The 20,003-nt window shown below is 42.7% G+C and overlaps 1 protein-coding gene across 1 annotated transcript in view; it reads left to right on the top strand.

The window, feature by feature from the left end:
- Positions 1 to 1,310: 1,310 nt before the first annotated feature.
- The window catches only part of LOC147733093 (uromodulin-like), a 241,770-nt gene continuing 223,077 nt past the window's right edge, over positions 1,311 to 20,003 (top strand). The window contains exon 1 of the mRNA XM_086957640.1: positions 1,311 to 1,328. The gene's annotated coding sequence lies outside the window, so the exon portion shown is untranslated. The remainder of the gene's footprint in view (positions 1,329 to 20,003) is intronic.

The following is a 20,003-nucleotide window of genomic DNA, read 5'->3' as shown; positions in this document are numbered from 1 at the left end:
GAGAGGTTAAAACAATTCTAAATAATAAAGCAATGCTACCCCAAAATACGAGGCATCAGAGAACCTTATTTACATTTTCTACTCACACAATTTAGTAAAGCCTGTTGCATAATTTGGTCCTCACCTTCCTCATACCCTAGAGGTTTCTAAATTTTTGTCAGGAGGGGGTCCTTACGCTTGAAAATGTTGACAGGGGGGTCTCGGCATCCAAAAGTTTGAGGACCTCTGCCTTAGGGGGACGCTGGAATTTGGAATTGCATTATTTACTATTCCAACTCCAGTCCCCCCAATAGTAGGTAAAGCATTGGATTTAAAAGCCCAAAGCCAAATATACCTAGTGCATGTTATTGTAATGACTTGCGTTGTAAATGGAATCCGTGGTTTAAAGGTATTGGTTGTTCTGCCCACGTTGCAAAGCACTGCATTGAGTTCGTTGTATTTGCTGTTTACCGTTGACATCTTCTCAAAAGCAGGTGCTGATTCCACCAACAGGTAGGCGAAACACAACTGTAGCCCAAGACAGACACCTCTCGACTACCTCTATGAGCCCCAAGCTGTCCTACCTCCATCAGCTAACTGTGATGGTTATGTGTTTATTGCTTTCTCAGTTTTCACTCGTACTGGTGTTCTCTTCAACGTATGTTGCCTGCCACCATGTACTCCTTGTCATGCAACCACCAACTAATTTGCGTTTTATTATTATATTTTTCTTGTAAAGATCATTTTAGTCAGGAGATCTAGTAGCATTAGATCACAAGCTAAGGTTCGGATACCATGCGCAGACTATGCTGACACTCATATTCAGCTTTTCCAACCAGTAAGTGCTGAGGAGGAGTCGGGCTCATACATACCTCGCTCTGCAGCGGCTGATTTACAACTGGCACACTCATTCTTTCAGAGGATTTTACTGGTGTGCACTTCACCTCTTAAGTCCGGTATCAACGTCTTGAACACCATAGCTATGTCACGAAAATAGATTTCGTTGTTTTCCGTGCACAAAATGCAGCGTAATGAAGTTTTTTGGGTGTGTGCAAGTTCATTTTTTAAAATATGCCTTCACTAATAACTGAAAGTCCTGTAACAGCTGTCATTTGAGACTAGAGGTCTCCAGTTCCCTGAAGCTACCGTTAGATGGTATGCGGAATATGACAGAATGTGGATTCAAGATGGCTGAACGGGTCTAACCAGTCTTTCTCTCGTGGAGGTCAAGGGTAATTAACTTTAGGAGATGTCCTGAGGGGCGCGGCCAGCAGCTAGGCTCTGGTCTATTAAAATACCTACAAGCTGCATTTCTGGCATTGAGAGGAACTGAACAGACCGAAAGGCAGGTAAGACAAGAGTCAGGCAGGGCATTGGGGAGCAGAAGTGGGCAAGCATGAAAATTCACAGGGAGAGCCGAACCCAGGGGCCTGGCCAAAACCATGTATTTCTTAGCTCTGTGTTATTTGTTATTATGACTATTATAGTAGTAGATGCAAATTGATTTGGGAAATTAACTGTCGGGAGGGATGCCTAGAGAATTTTGAGTGGAAATTAAAATGACTGGAGAAGTAGCATGAAGTCCTGAATCAGCAGTTGATTTTTTTAAAATAATTTTTAATTGTATTTTATTTTTTTGGAATGCACAATGTGTATGTTTTTGAGATTGTGAGCTTGGGTTATTTTTTAAGATCATGCATCAAATGCTATATTATGTTGGCGATGTGGAAAACCTGGCCCTTTTTCACAAATGACTCCCGTGAATATGTTATCATCATGAAGAGGGGTGAAAGAATGGGTTTAAACTTTAGTTGTCTAATTTCCTAAACTGTTCAAGCTTGTATGGTTCCAGCAGTGAATGTCATGTTACAAATTCCCAGATGCTACTGTGCAAGATGCGTCCTGAACTGAAAACACATTAGCATAACATTATATTCTGACTCGTAGACAGGTGCAAAGGAACATACTCACCCTAAATGTCGCAGGAGTCTCAAGTAATATGTCTTTGGGTGTTAAGAGTGTAACATTTTAGAACATCCGCAGAAAACAGCAGGGCACACCCAGTAAACAGAAGAAGGTACAAACATGCACACTATTAAGCCATTCAACTTGAAATGATTGTTATATTCCATATAGGTACCTAAATAAAGGCTCAGGAAATATTGTAACCTTTCACTTATACTTTCCCCTACATAACATACATACGGTTCTAGGGGACTGACCTTTTACCTAGATATGACACTGCACACAGAACACAGGATTTTCCCTGGTTAAAGCCTCCTACATTATGCATAAGGATTCTTGGAAACTCAACAGGACTACCATCTCCTGCATATTTACTATGTATAAAGTTAATTCCTGACGTCATCATACATCATACAAGTGGCACAGCAAGGTAGAACCCCCGGGGTGACTTATGGGTATGTACACATCACATCTTCCTGAGAAAAGGAGCAGAGAACTAGGACATCCATGCCGACACACTGAAATGAGACGCTGAGGCTCCTGCATGCAGATACTCCAGCTCGCAGTGGTCAAACATCCCTTGCTGGGTGTCCAACTTGAGATCAAGACGGGGTCCCACAGTCTCTCACTTTAGGTAATGGGGTTGACTTTATCCTAGAGGGATTCTTGGCTTAACACCTACACACATGCTAGGTACACTTAGGCACAATTAGTTAGGTTTGCATCATAGGAGTACATATTTTAATGTCATGTTTTTTACCCACTTGCCTGTATTCATGATTTTTGTATAATGGTAGAAACCTACCATCCTTTTACTTTCCTATTGCTTCTAATCATTTATATCTGTTTCTGTCTAGTGGTTGTTTCAGCATACCTATTTTACACTAGAATGATGACTGTTTAATAAATATTTATTGAAAAAATTCCACATCGGTTATTCTGTGTATCTCTCTGAAACAAAATAAGCATGAGTGACTGAGCAAAACGTATTACTCTGTTTCCATGGTCCTGAGAGATCAGGGTTGTCATGTTCGATGGTTGCCAAGAACTATTCTCTCCATGTTAAGAGGAGTTTGTAGTGATACTGTGAGCTAGCTAGCATCAGAAGCGGCTTGTGGAGGGAGTGCCCTAGGGCAATGGTGGGGGGTGGGAGGCAGGGTGGGGAGTAGTCAACTCCAGCTCACGGCCGACTAGAATAATGTAAATAAATAAATAAATAAAACAGATGTCATTGCACGCTGAAAAGCATTTGTCGTTTCAGCGCTCGCAATGAAATTTGTTTTATTTATTTATTTATATTACTCTGGTCAGCCGTGAGCCAGAGCTTACTACCCCCCACCCTGCACATCCCCCGCCTCTCCCCCACCCCGTGGCACTCCCTCATCGAGCCGTTACTGTCTGGCATACAGGCTAACAAACCCGGTAGGGTTGCTTGAAATCAGTCTGGCACTAATCCTACTCATTAGGTTGTCTAAACGCGCAGATCCTGTATAGGTTTTATAGGAACTACACAACATGATAGAAGGTAGAAAATCTGGTGGTAGTCTCACCACTTTTGGCCTGATTAGTGGTTGGAGCATGGCTTACTCCATTGCAAATGTGATGGATATTCTGTCCACCTTTTGACAACTTGAGTTAAATTCAATTGCAATTTCAGTAAAGTGCACAGGTTAACACATCCGCTAAACTCCAAATCAGGCATTTATAGTGAAGAACTTTGAAGCTTTGGCTCATAATGATCTGGTGCCTGGTTTAGAGTGTTGTTACCAGTGCCACCGCACTCAGCACAAAGCTCAAGGGGGGGTGCATTTTTAAATATCCGTGGGATCAAAAGCACCTACTGCAGACTTCCTTGTGTAAGATAAACAACAAAGAACAATTCAATGTGCCCACCAGGACTTGGATATATTGATAGTAACAGAACAATGGTCCCACAGGATTTTTTTATTCTAAGAAATGAAGACTATGGTATAGCAATCAGCAATATCCAGGATTACTTCAATCATTCAATAACCTTAATGAATACAGCACATGAGACTTCTTTGTAATCCATTCATTGTTTGTGTTTGTATTCATATATGCATTTTATCATCATCTTGGTACAAAAGATGAAATTGTTTCTTAGTGATAAAGGTGCAGATGACTCAATGTTTGAAGGTGCACAAAATAATTATGTTCAAATAACAAACATTGGCAAAGCCAATAATTCACTCTTTTGCAAGACCTGTTGGCTTTGTCAATGTTTTTTAGCCATGTTGCACAGGGGGTGTAAACCACTCCTGCTCCCTCTGACATGAGTGATCCCAGCACCGCCTGACCTGGCTGGATTTGGAGTCCCGGAAAGAAAAATAAAATGATAAGAACTTCTTGTTATTATCATTTTCTTCTTCTTTTGTTCTGTTCAACGAGCAGTGGGGTGACGCTCCTCTGAAATAACTCAAGAAGTGATGCCTTGTATGTGCTTGGATTTAGAAGGGAGCAAAGAAGAGTGATAATGATAAGTAATGGGTGAGCTTAAAGCCCTTTATAGAGGGTATTTGTAGGCACACTAGGTCGCCAAGGACAGTGCAGTATGTTGCCTGCAGGCTTGACCTGAAAACAGCAGCTTTTTATCATAATCCCTGGTCTCTAAATCAGTCGAAGTTTACAGACTCACATTCGACACAATCAGAAACTATAAAAAATTGATCTTATTACTGATGTTTCAACCCTAGAGACATTTGCAAAGTCTCATCAGGACAAATTGCCTGAAAATGGAATGGCCATACCACTATGTTCTAGAATATTTAGGATATTTTCTCAACAATACATACTATGGAATGTTAAATCACAGGTGGATGTGGGTCCTTTCCTACCAATTCCACATGTTAGCCATTTATATTTAAGAAAGGGGTTTGTCTCTGTTCACGCAGCACAGATGTGTCTCCATTCACCGCGGCTACATTCATTTGAACCAGACTCGAAGCCAGAAGTATATTCTGTAAGGGGACACGGTTCTCAGTGATGGCCAAACATTGAAGCTATTCTCTGTAGGTGCATTCCCTCCTGAATATTTGCTGTACTATTAAATTAAAAAAAACATAATATTGTGGTATAAGAATACAGAGGACAGAATATTGAAAAGTATGTGGATATATAGAAGTATAGATTTACTATTCCTATCTCAACATCAACATACTTTGAAGATCTATATATCACGTACATACTGATATATGAAGTAAGATTTTAAAAACATTTATACTTATCTGCCTGTTGACATTGTAGAATCACAATACTTTCCTCAATATTCTGTGTCATGGACATTCTAGATTCGACATTCAGGTGCACACTGTGTGATTCAGTGTGAAGGGATACGTGGATTTCTGAAGGTACATTTAAAAGCACAGTCCATTAACTTTTCACAATCTAACTTTAAATCCTATAAACTAGAAGGAAATTAAAGTAGAAAGAAGGGTGTCAAGACTGACTTGCAGCTTTGTGTATTTTCTAAACTATTCAAGCTCTGAGCAATGCAAACCTTTTCAAGTTTTTTTTAAATTAAATAAGCTGGCCTCAGCTCAGAGCCCACCCTCTCACACTTCTTACCTTTGGTGGTGGATGTCCAGCCTCCATATTCAAAATCTATTTGCCGGAAGATGTCCCACCTGGGACATTCTGCTCAGGAACTCATCATACTTGGAAGGCCCGAAAGGATAAATTGTACCTTACGTACATTTAGGAAACTTCATCTATTTAATATAGGGTGCTATTTTCTAATTCTGAACCACTTCATTAGTGAAGTTTTTATTTCACTTTCCATTAATTTACAAGCATTTTACGGAGAGCTTGAAGCATTTCCATCAAGAACATTTTGGCAAATTAGTGGCAAACAGTGTTCATAAGCAATTTAGGACTGCAACAATGGTGAACATAAAAAATCATTTAAATGTCATTGTGAAGGGGGAGTTGGTAAGGTTCCAACATAAATTACACTTTAAGCTTGTGAGAAAAGATGGATAGTTCAATTACATTTTGTCAAAAGCACAAGCCAAAACTACATGGTCTTGAAGCACCTCTGAGTGGGGATTTTAGGGTTTTCATCTAGGAACCTGCCCTGTCATAACCACTATCGTTGTTGCTGGTTGCATTGTACCTTCTTTTTGGATGCTACAGAGCTGTCCAATGTGGAATTATGGACAGCCTCAACTCTGACATGCAGTAGACTCCTTGCATTGAATCCTCAATGTGGCACCCTCTATATGGCTAACATTGCTTTGATGAACATAGAACTTTCTGAGTGATGAATGTATAAAGCTTGGAAGCCTGCTATGTGTTCTAGAAATGGAAAATATTTCCAGGTGGATTATTTGGCATTACTACAGATAAAGTCAAGCTTTATATTATAAAACATATACGGAAATGTGATATTTAAAGGTACACAAGAACGCCAAATCACCTCCTTAATACAACTTGGAATTCTCAGCAAGTAGGTAGTACTTTGACTATACCAGCAAATGCAGACATGGCTGATATGAAATCAACGGATGTAAGGATACAATGTAGTGTTTTCATTCTGTAGAATGCACTCTGTTTTATGTTGTTAAAATGTGAAATCAGATATATGTCTGGATCCATGGCTACCCCAAGGTTTCTGACTTTTATTGATATTGCTGGAGAGGCCTCATTTTCCTTAGGCCATATGGCAGTAGACTGGTTTGTGAAACCAACATGGCAGCACCTTTTACCAGTAATAGTCCCCGGGTTGAGCGCCCCATGCCTTCCTACAGGCAAAACAACATGGCGGCAGCCACTTTCCGAGCTTGCCTCACAAGGCGCTTACTAGGCAGTTTTTTCCCATACTGGAAGCACTTTGACTATAACTATACAGGGCGTCCCAACATGCCACAACATTGATGATCACTAAACCATCCTGTTTCCCCATCCCACCGCAGACCGCATTCTGACTGTGTTGAACCCGCTAAGATGTAATATTTCTGCTTATCTCTTTAGAATGCATACATTTGTCACCGAGACCTCTTCCCGGCTTAATGGCCAAGTAGTAGTCATAGTAGTAGCAGTAGTAGTAGTAGTATCTTTTTCGATTTTTCCATAAAAATCATAAAAGCACAACAGCATACGAATAGATTTAAAAAGTTGCCCAGGGCCTTGTTCTTAAAATAAAACTATGAAAACTCAGGAATTCATAAGACATGTAATTTTGTCACAATTCACATTTTCATCTCCCAATGACTGTTTGGTTTTGGGATAAGACTAAAATGCAAATCATAACTGTACTAAGGAACCATATATATTTTGGTGTTTGATAAAGTTTCAAGTATACAACTCCATGAAATATTTACAATATAGTAAGATTGATGTAAAAATAAATAGGGTACCGCAATCAATTTAAAACGTGCCCATTGTGTAAGGAGTTAAAACACTATTTAAGAGCATAGATACTACCATTTAAGATCGAGTTAAAAGATAACATTCATTCATCACAAGAAGACATCACTCTCAAAGAACGATGACCAATTACAAGTATGCTAGTATCACAGGTGTTCTTTAACATAAACTCACCAACAATTTCCTACAAAGATTTTCCTAGATGAATGAGTACATTACTAACATAGGTTAAAATCTCATATGAATCCCCATTCTTGCAAGTCAATGTATCTTATCTAAAACAATGTGGATGTAGCAGACATATACAGTACTTCATAATTGGATCGTTTGATATTCGCAGATTTCAGTATCCCATTTCTTAATCTCCAGGCATGTAGAAAAATCTGGACAGACCAAAAATGAGATATTCTGTACAATCAATTTTTAGAATTCTTATGCTCTTGGTTAGTCGATTGGCAGCCAAAATCCAACATATTGGCAATAACCAGGTTCTTCTAATCTGTTTGTACTTATGACAGAAAAATAGAATGTGTACTTCTGTTTCAAGTACAGCCGTGCAGGCCATACAACTGGATGAGATGTTTGCATCATTCCAGTTACTGCAAAAACTGTTGACTGGAAGGATACTATATCTAAATTTTAGGTATAGGGATTTCGCAAGTGTAGGTTCTATACGATTCAGAATTCTTCCAGCTGCATTTTGTCTTTAAAACCTAGGAACCTGCTTGTGAACTCACCTGCAGTTCTCTTGCTCAGCCAAATGTAATTCACATAACTCCAAAACTCTTTTAAAGAAAGTTTAAGGACCTTTTTTGTAATCTGTCAGGGTAGAGCAAAAGATCGCTAATGTCCAACTTGACCAGCCAACCCTATTTGTAGTTCAACCACTTGACGCACCCTCTGGTGTCAGATGATAATAAGTCTAAAAGTGATTTTTTCAAGGGTAATGGTGAGTCATTTGACCAAATGGGGATCCAGAAGGTAAGGGGCTTGAGAGCGATCGCATGAGCGTGCTCTCCAGACCCAGGTCTAAACGCATTGGTATCAGTGGTGCATTTCGGGGGAGCTCTAGGACTGGACCCACTCAGAGGTATTGTTTCTGCTTTTCTCTTTAGAATGCATGCATGTGTCACCAAGACCTCTTCCCAGCTTAATGGCTAATTATACTTTGTTCAATACTTATGTCTGTCTGTGGACACTCTGCTGGCACCTGCATGACCCCGTGGCGAGATGATTTTTCCACACCGTAGTTGAGGATACATTTTTAAAATACAAGTAACCCCTGCTACTTTTCCTACATCTTACCATGCCATATACAGGTGATTGTTTATATATTTATATTACTTATTTAGCTTCTATTTATCTTATCAACAGTAAGACCCTGATCATTTTGTACATTGTAGGATCCATGTTCTTCCAGCTCCTTCCTGGGCTATGGACACTCTTTCTTGCCCGAAACGTTCAACTTTCCACACCCTGAATTTGGTATCAAAGGTTATGGCACTATAGCTGCCATTGGTGCCTGTTCACCTTGTCTGTACGCTAACACACCATGCTATTATCAGAGCACGTAACCCTCCACTCACCAGGGTGTTTTTCGCTATTTCCATCCTGCCTCTAAGGGGCTGCATAGGCTCAGTGGTATTTTGAGCCTTATCCATCTCCCTGTTGATTTTTTCACACATTATATTTTGCCCATGGTGCTGTCTTCAATACGATAGCCATCTTGGACTTTGGCTACATTTTTTACCTGTATTTATTATTTTGTTTTTTATCATATACATACTACAAATATATCTTTCTTCTGATCATTGTCTAACTGTAAAAACATCCTCTTGAAACTAAACTATTGCACTGTTTATACCTTGTTCATGATGCTATGTACCGCAATGCTAATATAAAAATACATCTTTACATGTTTTTGGTGCAATTTTAATATGTTTGGACTGATTCTATAATTAGGCTTCATAATGCCAAAAATATGATTTATTTTATCTTGTTTATGTTCATGTCATTTTTCGGTTAGGTCATGACATATACATCATAAAATCATTTTATACTGTCTTTTGGGTTTGCCATCAATTTATGTTTCCCCCCTTCTTTTTTCCTTTTCTCCTTTCTTTCCGCATTCTTTTTTCACTCTCAATTGGCTTTTATGTGACTACCCTTACATGATGATCTAATGTATATGTTTATGGTACATTTTGATAAAACCTTTACTTACCTTACACTTGGTCTACACTATTTGTCATGAGAATGTCAAATGCTTGCTCGCCAAGAGGTGGGGCGAAACACGTGTTGGCTGTCTTTTGTACAAACTATGGTTCTGACCCTGGAACCTTGCAGAATTGAAATAAAAATATGCTGCACTAAACCAGGATTAACAACTTGAATACATTAGAACTACAAGTGATGGAATATACACCATTTCAGCTATGTACTTCACCTCTTTGTGAACTACATACTAATGGGTTAGGTGTTTCCCTCTCCCAAGGACATATGAATACACTAATTCTACCCATTGCTCAAGGACGGGCATCCTCTGGGATATCTACCCCTGCTGAACTATCGCCTGGGAAAGGAAAGGCTTCCTCAGCCTTCTAAGACACAAGCAAACATCTCTGGGTTGCCTTCCAATTTGACCAATGCAGGCAATGCGGGTAGTTTAGGAATTTGGGCGCGGGCTCAGTCAGCACCAAGAGAAACCTGCCAGGCTGAGACATTTATGAAAACAAGGTACCTAGGGAATACTGGAGTTATGTAGTTTGCAAGGATGCCAATAGCTTTTCTGGGCCAGAATTTCCTGCAAATGCTAAACTTTGGCTAAATCTCATACTTTCCTCATATTTCTGTGAAGGTAAATTGCAGAGTATATGATGATCCAAAACATTTCTCTCACCTTGCATTCCAACACTTCTCCCAATTAAAATGCTACCTTAAATGTTCACCAAATATTATGCATATAGTATATTAATTACATAGGACTTCAAAGTAGCAATCTATTCGCTATTACCAGTATTAGATAAAGATTAAGCAGAATTTCAAATGAGTCAATACATTTTAAAATGTAGATTCATGCTACACAGATCCTAATTCACAACATACAAAAGTCAGAAAATTTTAGTTGATGTCCTGTGAAGATGTCTAGAGAGGTCACATATAATAAAAATGCTTTCAGCCTCATGTGCCATTCTAATGGTTTCCACAATATTTGGTTCTAGGCAATAAATTCACAGCCCAATGACCATGGCAGGGCTATTTAGATTTTAAACAATTTTTGAAAGATAGATAGACCGTTCTAGCAGCCCTTTGTAGCATAACAGTCTATGTTGGGTCATTTTAGATTCACAATGCTGCTAGTTAGGGTATTTGCAGCCCCCTGCAGCAGGCTCATTAGCCTAACAAACTATCTGGCTCCTGCAAACAAAATAATGATTTATACTGCAGATGCATTATCTCCCCAGACTATATTTCACAACAGGCCAGAGCCAGTGTAGGCTGAAGCAATATCAGTCAAATGTAAGTTGTACCTAACTAGTGATAACTGTGCCCCAAAGCAATTTGCTATTCAAAGCACAATGCCATATTAGAATCTGGAGATTTCCTTTTTGGACATTGCTTCTAAATGACTGTTAGCTTTCGGCAGTGACAACCAAATATGTATCAGTAATAGGAAATGTCTTGAAAGTTGCTGGCTTAAGAACATAATGACTCAATGTTTTGTACAGTTGTGCAATCTCTTCACACAGCAAACTCTTGTATGACATAACTTATGTGAAAGCTGAGAATGGAGCTCAGCTAATTCCCATTGAATTATTGGTCTCCCAGGTGTGACAGAGACCTAGGGGCCCATTAGGATGTCAGGCGGATTGCCTCCGCCAGGGTACCGGTGGCCACCGCCACCCTGGTGGAGGCAATCCAGCCGACATCCTTCCCTGCATTACCCCCACCATATTACGATGGCGGAGGGGACCGCAGCGGTGGGAAACACCGCCCACCTGTTTTACGCCCCGGTCACCTTGCGGCCGGGGCAGAAAAGGGATAGCATGATGGTGGTGTCTATCAGACACCGCCAGCCATATTAGAATATGCATTTTTCAAAGCCTGTCCGTGGTGGCAATGCCGCCATGGAAAGACATGCGGTGTGCACTCTGAGGGGCCCCTGGGGGCCTCCAGACTGACGGCCAAAAGGGGGGTGGCAAACAGGGGGGGTACCTGTGGTCCCCCTGCATTTGCATAATCACAGCAGCAGGCACCGCGCGGTGCCTGCCTCTTCGGTTATGCAAATGCGTGCATTTGTTTTTAACAATGTGGCGGGCAGTGCAGTGAGCACCGCCCACTACAATGTTAATTTTAGGAATGTGCCCGCCACTGTGGCGGGCGCATCCTAAAACCAATGTCGGGACCCCCGCCCTTTAGGCGGGCGGTCCCAATCTCCGTTAGGGTGGCAGGCGGACTTTTTCCGCCCGCCATCCTAATGGACCCCCTAGTGTTGGTACCACCTTTCATATAAGCTCTTCACACAAAACACTGTAGCATTCCACAGGGGCCTGCTATAATCACCATCTACCTAATTCTATTACCAAACCTAATTAAATCACTCGCCTATTACAACTGTGCTGATGACACCCAAATATTTTGTTTTAACTGATGGTCTGGAAGACCTCTACAATTTAAAACTTCATGACTGCTGTCGGGCAATAAACACAAGGATGATGAATAACCATCTATAGCTAAATACTGCAAAGAACGAGCTTACCACCTGCAGACAGTGACAAAAACACCAGCCTACCACCTTATGGCCTAAGGAAAATGAGACCTTTCCAGTTATAATATTAGAAACCTAGGGACAGCCATGGATTCTATGGCATGACCGGAGGCTTCTGATTATGCTTTCTCATTTCTTTACTGCAACAACAGCAGCCAATGAAAATGAAAGTACACATGTAAAAAATAACATTTCTCATGAGGCTTTGAACCACGCCTCTCTTACAACAACCAATCACAAAGGTATCATGTCTATAAATCCTGGAGACACTAGTCCGGCCTCCTCTTTCTTTGCTGCTCCGCAGCGCAGATAAGTGCTCTTTCCTTTCATGTTTGCTCTATTACTTGTGCTTTATGCCTGTACATGGGTTGATGCCATTGACTATTGTTTTCTTATTATTCATGTATATTGCATAGTTTGATTGATCGCTTTACGCTTTCTTGGCACTGTTTATTCATACATTGTCTGCTTTGTTCTTAGATTGGGGCCGGAGCTTCGCTCCGTTCCCCGCTTCCCCGTGGTGGGGTGTGTTGCGCACCTAGGCCCGTCCGATCCTTTCCCCCGACTTCCAGTCGTCGCTGCCCGCGACGCAAGCTTTGGCTAGCCGCACTAGTGAGGGGTTAGCCCCCCCTCGGGGACGAGCGTACGTAGGTGCCGTTGAGGCCTTACGCACGTCTCAGGGAGCCCGCGCACGCCGCGTTGGCACGCGCAGTTCTCGAAGGTGCCAGAACGACGCTCTGCCCCCGGCTGAAGTGGGGATCGACGCAGATTGGGCCAGGAGCCGTGGGCGATTTCTGTGCTTTTGGGCAGCTTATATTGGTTCAGGCGACACCCCCCTTTTTCCTCCATTAGTCCTAGAGTGGGACTTGGCCTTGCTCTTGTCTTTTCCTAGTATTTCCGGCTCCTGCACCTGGCACCCCCCACCATCGACGCCCTTGCTCGGGCTGGTCTTTGCTTCCCGCTGGGAACTAGAGTTGGAATTTCGGATTCCTAATTGCAATGGCAGACGCTGAGTACTGCGAAGAGGAGGATGCTGCGTATGGTTATCAGGGACAGCAGGAATTCTATGAAGGGGACTCCATGGAGGAGATCATAGACAAAAAACTCGATGCCAAATTGGAGAAAGCCCTTTCCTCGGCCCTCTCCCCTCTCCCCTCTGGCCAAGAAGTTGGACCTGCTGGTCCCGGGTAAGCCGATGCCCGCTCTGGGCAAAGATTCACTTCACCCCCCTCCCCCAAAGAAGGCGGCTCTTGACCTTTCCTGACCGCATGCCCAGTCTTACGACAAACTTTATAAGTCCCAGGAGTCTCGATCCCAAGACAAGCCTGTTACCCCTCCCCCCACTTCCCCCCTGGTTATCACCACAACGGATACTGGCACCGAAACCGATTCCTCGGATGCCGCTCCGCGCAAACGCACTAAAAAGTGTAAACACACTTCACCAGTCATTCCCACTCCCTTTTTATTTGATCCGACGGACATTGTCCACCCCAGATCATCCGACTGGGTTTCCCCTCCGGCGGTGGCGACCTCTCTGGAGACTCATCTCCGCAAGGGATTCGACAAGGAGGTTCGTGCCCGCCTGAAATCTGAATGCCCGCGCCCTGATTTGCCCCACAAAGTGGCTCTCACACCGGACATAGATGCTCCATGACCGCTTTTCTTAAAAAGTATAAAAAGGACCCGAAAAAAGGGATTGATCGCGCACTCAGAGCGTGCCAAGATAAGGTCCTCGACCTTTCGGGCCCGTTAGCCAAGATCCTGGAATTGGCCCTGCAGGCGCAAGAGACTGGTGCCGCCATACACCCTGAGGTTTTGGCGGGTTGGGCTCAGAGGACCATTTGTATGCTGGGCAACGTGAATTGCGCCCTTGCCTCGGAACGGCGGAAGTCCGTCCTTCTCCAGATCTCACTTCAGATCTGTGGGTCCTTCGGACCATCCAGGGTTACGAGATAGAGATGGTGTCTTGCCCCATTCAGCCCTTCCCCCCCGTCCTCTCCTTTTTTCCCATCTCGAACAGAGTTTTATAGACTCAGAACTAGACGAGCTTTTGGCAAAACAGGCCATTGCTGCAGGACCCTTCCTGCCGGGAGGCTTCTGCAGCAACGTCTTTCTTGTTCAAAAGAAAGGAGGCGGTCAGCGCCTCGTGTTAAACTTGAGGGATTTCAACCCCTTCGTCACATATCGACACTTTAAGATGGAGGGCATCCATCTTTTGCGAGACCTTCTCTTGGAGAACGACTGGATGGTCAGACTGGACCTGAAAGATGCCTACTTGACGGTCCCAGTCTGCCCATCACATCAAAAGTTTTTGCAGTTCCCCTGGAAAGGGCGTTGGTTTCGTTATGAGGTACTTCCTTTCGGGCTGTCCTCGGCCCCCTGGGTGTTCACCAAACTACTCAAGCCGGTGGTCTCCCGCCTCCGGGAGATGGGAGTTTGGTTGATTGTCTATCTAGATGATATGCTGATCCTGGCACAGGACCGGTCCCTCCTTCTCACGCATTTGGAGTGGACGACGTCCTTATTGCAGAATCTGGGATTCGTGATCAACACCAAGAAATAGGTGCTGATACCGGATCGGCAGATGGAATTCCTAGGCTTCCTGATAGACTCGGTCTCGGCCCAGCTTCCTTCCTCTGCCGAAGATCAGGTCGATCAAGAGAGAAATCACAGCTACCCTGGCCAAAGCAGAAGATTTCTTTGAGGGTTCTGGCACGGATTGTGGGCCTTCTGGCCTCGTCGATTCAGGCCATTTTTCCCGGACCTTTGCATTACAGAGCCCTGCAGAGGCTCAAGATCTTCTACCTACAGAGAAACTTTCACTACGATCATTTGATCCCTCTCTCCTCCGAGTCCAGGGAGGAGCTTCAGTGGTGGTTGGACCACATGTCAGCCTGGAACGGCTGAGCTATATTCGGCACAGCCCCGGATGTGGTGGTGGAATCCGATGCTAGCCAGTGGGGCTGGGGCGCTCGCTGCGGCGAGTTTGCCACAGGAGGACGTTGGTCTGCAGACGAACTATCACTTCACATCAATTGTCTAGAGCTTCTAGCAGGGTCCTTTGCCATCAGATCTATCTCGCCGCTGAAGAGCAATTGTTGTATCCTCCTTCGGATGGACAATGTCTCCGCGGTGTGATACATCAATCGATTGGGCGGGACGAAGTCCCGGATGCTGGTGCACATTGCGAAGGAATTCTGGCACTTCTGCCTGGATCGCAAGATCTCCGTGGTGGCAGAATGCCTTCCCGGGAAACTCAATCAAGTGGCGGATTGGCATTCCCGATTTCTCCGGGACTCCAGCGATTGGAGACTCCATCCATCGCTGTTTTCCCAGATCATGTCAGTACGAGGCCCATGTCGGAATAACCTGTTTGCCTCGCGCCTCAATGCCCACCTTCCTCTGTTTTACAGTTGGAGACCGGACCCGATGGCACTGGGGACGGATGCGTTCCTTCATCATTGGCGACATCAGAGGAATTATGCGTTTCCACCGTTTGCACTGATCCCGAGAGTAGCGGCATTGCTGCGCCGACAGGAGGCGACGGTGGTGCTAGTAACGCCTTATTGGTCGACTCAGTCGTGGTTTCCCACACTGTTGGAATTGTCAATAGACCTCCCCTTCCGGCTCCCAGTCTTCCAAACGCTTCTGCAGGACCCAGTGGGAACGTGCCATCCCCTGGTCCTGCAGAACCAGCTGTCATTGATGGTATGGACGCTCTCCGGAGACATGAACGCCTTGCAGGCCTTTCACGAGAGGCTTCCAGCTTTATGCAGCAAGCGTGGGCTCCTTCCACCCGAAAACGGTACTCTGCTCCGTGGAAGAAGTGGGTGGGTTGGTGCCTTTCAAAACAGGTGGATCCCGTGGTATCAAATATAACAGAGGTACTGAACTTTTTGTCAGAGTGTGCGACTTCTGGCCTGGCCTACAGGTCGGTTAACAATTTCAGGTCTGCTATTTCTGCTGGTCACGACCACATAGATGGTAAACCTGTGGGGATGCATCCCTCGGTCTGTAAGTTACTTAAAGGTGTGAGTGTGGCCAACCCTCCTCGGCCCAGGTATTCCACCTTGTGGGATGTTAATAAGGTTCTGAATTTGTTGGAATCCTGGCCCGATAATGGTGATTTGTCTCTGAAACAGCTTTCTGCCAAGCTTACTATGCTATTGTGCCTTATTTCATGTCGGAGGGTTTCAGATGTCAGAGCTTTGGTTTTGGCTGGGAGGATGTTTTCACCCCAAGGTGTATCCTTTGTCATTACTAGACGTACTAAGACCATGTCCTGTTCAGTTGATTATCCTGCCTTTCCTCATAACGGCAAGCTGTGTGTTCTTCAATGTCTTAAATGTTATGAGGAGCGTACTAGTGTACACAGGGCGGATCCTCTGGGGCAGTTATTGATATCTATTCAAAAACCGTTCAAGCCAGTCGCTGCTGCTACTTTAGCCAGATGGGTCAGGTGGATCATGTCGGAAGCCGGCATTGATATTTCTGCTTATGGGGCACACTCTGCGAGGGGTGCGATGGCTTCTAAGGCTTACTTATTGGGTTCCCGCTTGGAGGACATTCTGAAGGCAGCTGACTGGTCCTCAGATTCAATGTTTAAGGTGTTTTATTACAAACCGATACCTCATGTTTCTGATGCTGTGATTGACGAGCTTTAATGTGAGCTTTGAACCAGCATAATCAAAAGCCTCCGGTCCTGCCATAGAATACAAAATTTTCTAGCTATCGCGATAAGAATTTTAGATTCTATTAAGGACACGGAGGCGAGGATTATCCCACCCGTTGGGACTGTTATACAACTGTTGTTGTTTACGTGGTTTTACCTAACTGTTTTGCCCACCCTTACAACGATCTAGGTTGTGGTGGAAACTTTTCTCAAACTTCCTTTTTATGTTAGAGGAAACGACTCCAACAAGAGTTGAAGACCGTCGGTGCTTTTGGCTGCCGCTCCTTCCGGATGGAGGTTTTCCTTTTCTGTTCAAGATTTCTCCGTTGGGACTTCTGCTGGATCTGTTTTCCGTTGCAGTATTAAACTTTTCAGTGTGATGAGACTGTTACTGACTTTCGCGCAAAGAAAGAGGAGGCCGGACTAGTGTCTCCAGGATTTATAGACATGATACCTTTGTGATTGGTTGTTGTAAGAGAGGCGTGGTTCAAAGCCTCATGAGAAATGTTATTTTTTACATGTGTACTTTCATTTTCATTGGCTGCTGTAGTTGCAGTAAAGAAATGAGAAAGCATAATCCTCGCCTCCGTGTCCTTAATAGAATCTAAAATTCTTGTTGCGATAGCTAGAAAATTTTGTAGTCAGACCTACATTTGATACCACATGTTAACAACATTAAACAGAGTGCATTATACACAAGAAACACTACATTGTATACTCCCAAATGTTGTATCTTAACAGAAATTGAAAGCTATGCTCACCACTGTAATCTCTAAGCTTGACTATGCCAACGGCCAATACCTTGTCTCAGCCTCATTCATCATACTCAAAATAGAACACAAACAAAATGCTGCTGCAAGACATTGCCTCTGCCTTCAACCAAGAGACCACATGGCACCAATCTTATAATCACAACTATAGAGTGAACAATAATGATTAAGGCACTCTGCTTTGTTCACAGTGCCTTCAAGGAAAATAACTGCTATAACTACAAGCTACATTCAAGCAATACAAACACATCAGTAAACCGTTCTCCAGGCTTGCACCATTTTTCATCATACCACCTTACCATAAGAAATCCATAGGAGGCACTGCTTTCTCAGAACTAGCTGCCAAGCCCCATAACTCACTACCAGACAGCATTTAAAGCATCCAGGAGAGTATAGATTTGAAAATATGGCTATTTCCAAGACAATTACAGCAGCACACAACCCAGCAACAGAACCTTGAAATACATTTGCAAGATCAAGCTCAATCTTAAGCTTACAATATACATATTGGAAATAACTCAGCCAGCAAACTCATTTTGGTAAGCAGGTATGTTAAGAAGGGTGACAAGAGATTTGCTGTGATAATATATAATTATGTAAATTCACACATAACATTTCTTTCCCACTCTAATTCTAATACCATAAAACTCAGCGGTGGCAGCCAACAGTAACTTACACCTTTTAAATTCATATAGGATGTATCTTCTACAAGCAATGAATCAGCCATCACCAAATGAACAACCAAAATGATCTATTACACAATCAGAGGACTTTAGTCTAGCAAATCTGCCAGGTTTTCCAGCTTGCTTATGTGGGGCATTTCGTACTTCTCTGTGTGCTAATGGGATCACTGACATAATATGGATGTCATTAATATCGATGTAGCAAAATATTGAGTAAAAAATATAGGATACCAAAATATCGACTTCGTATCTCCAAACAGGTAGGTACTAAAATATTGAATCAAAAATATTGATGTAAAAAATATAGTTAGTCAAAATATCGAATTTTTAAAATATGTTAAAAATAATGAAATAATAAATATAATTAACTTTAAAATACTTAAATAACCTTAAAATCATTAAATAATTAATTTAAGTTAAAAATAAATAAACATACAACTACATTTTTTAACACACACACATATATATATATATATATATATATATATATATATATATATATATATATATATATATATATATATATATATATATATATATATATATATATATATATATATATATACACAATAATAAAATATACTATATTTGTAACTTAGGATAGCAGGAGGTTAACATTTACTATTACCACTCCAGTACATACAACAGTAGAGAAAGCGTTGGATGGAGGGAGGGTTAAAAATAATATTCCCACTCCAGAGAGTGCAACAAAAGGGAAAGCGTTGGATAGTGTAGGTGTAAAAATTACTATACCCACTTCAGTGAATGCAACAGTAGGGAAAGCGTTGGATAGCGTAGGGGTAAACATTACTATTCCCACTCCAAAGAGTGCAACAGTAGGGAAAGTGTTGGATAGCGTAGTGGTAAAAATTACTATTCCCACTCCAAAGAGTGCAACAGTAGGGAAAGCATTTGATACCGTCGGGGTAAAAATAACGATTCCCACTCCTGAAAGTGCAACAGTAGGAAAAGCGTTGGATAGCGGGAGGGTTAAAATTACTAATCCCACTCCAGAGAGTGCAACAATAGGGAAAGCGTTGGATAGCATAGGGGGTAAAATTACTATTCCCACTCCAGAGAGTGCAACAGTAGGGAAAGCGGTGGATAGCGTAGGCATAAAAAAGACTATTCCCACTCCAGTGAGTGCAACAGTAGGGAAAGCGTTAGATAGCGTAGGCGTAAACATTACTATTCCCACTCCAAAGAGTGCAACAGTAGGGAAAGTGTTGGATAGCGTAGGTGTAAAAATGACTGTTCCCACTCCAAAGAGTGCAACAGTAGGGAAAGCATTGGATAGCGTAGGGGTAAAAATAACTATTCCCACTCCAGAAAGTGCAACAGTAGGAAAAGCGTTGGATAGCGGGAGGGTTAAAATTACTAATCCCACTCCAGAGAGTGCAACAGTAGGGAAAGTGTTGGATAGCGTAGGAGTAAAACTTACTATTCTCAATTCAGTGAGTGCAACAGTAGGGAAAACCTTGGATAGCGTAGGGGTAACAATTACTAGTCCCACTCCAGTGAGTGCAACAGTAGGGAAAGCATTGGATAGCATAGGGGTAAAAATTACTATTCCCACTCCAGAGAGTGCAGCAGTAGGGAAAGGGGTAGATAGCGTAATCATAAAATTTACTATACCCACTCCAGTGAGTGCAACAGTAGGGAAAGCGTTAGATAGCATACGGGTAAAAATTACTATTCCCACTCCAAAGAGTGCAACAGTAGAGAAAGTGTTGGATAGCGTAGGAGTAAAAATTACTATTCCCACTCCAGTGAGTGCAACA

The sequence above is a fragment of the Lissotriton vulgaris genome, chromosome 2_1 (assembly GCF_964263255.1).
Source record: "Lissotriton vulgaris chromosome 2_1, aLisVul1.2, whole genome shotgun sequence".
NCBI lineage: Eukaryota > Metazoa > Chordata > Amphibia > Caudata > Salamandridae > Lissotriton > Lissotriton vulgaris.
The sequence above is the reverse complement of the archived record's forward strand: the minus strand, read 5'-3'. Positions and strand labels throughout refer to the sequence as shown.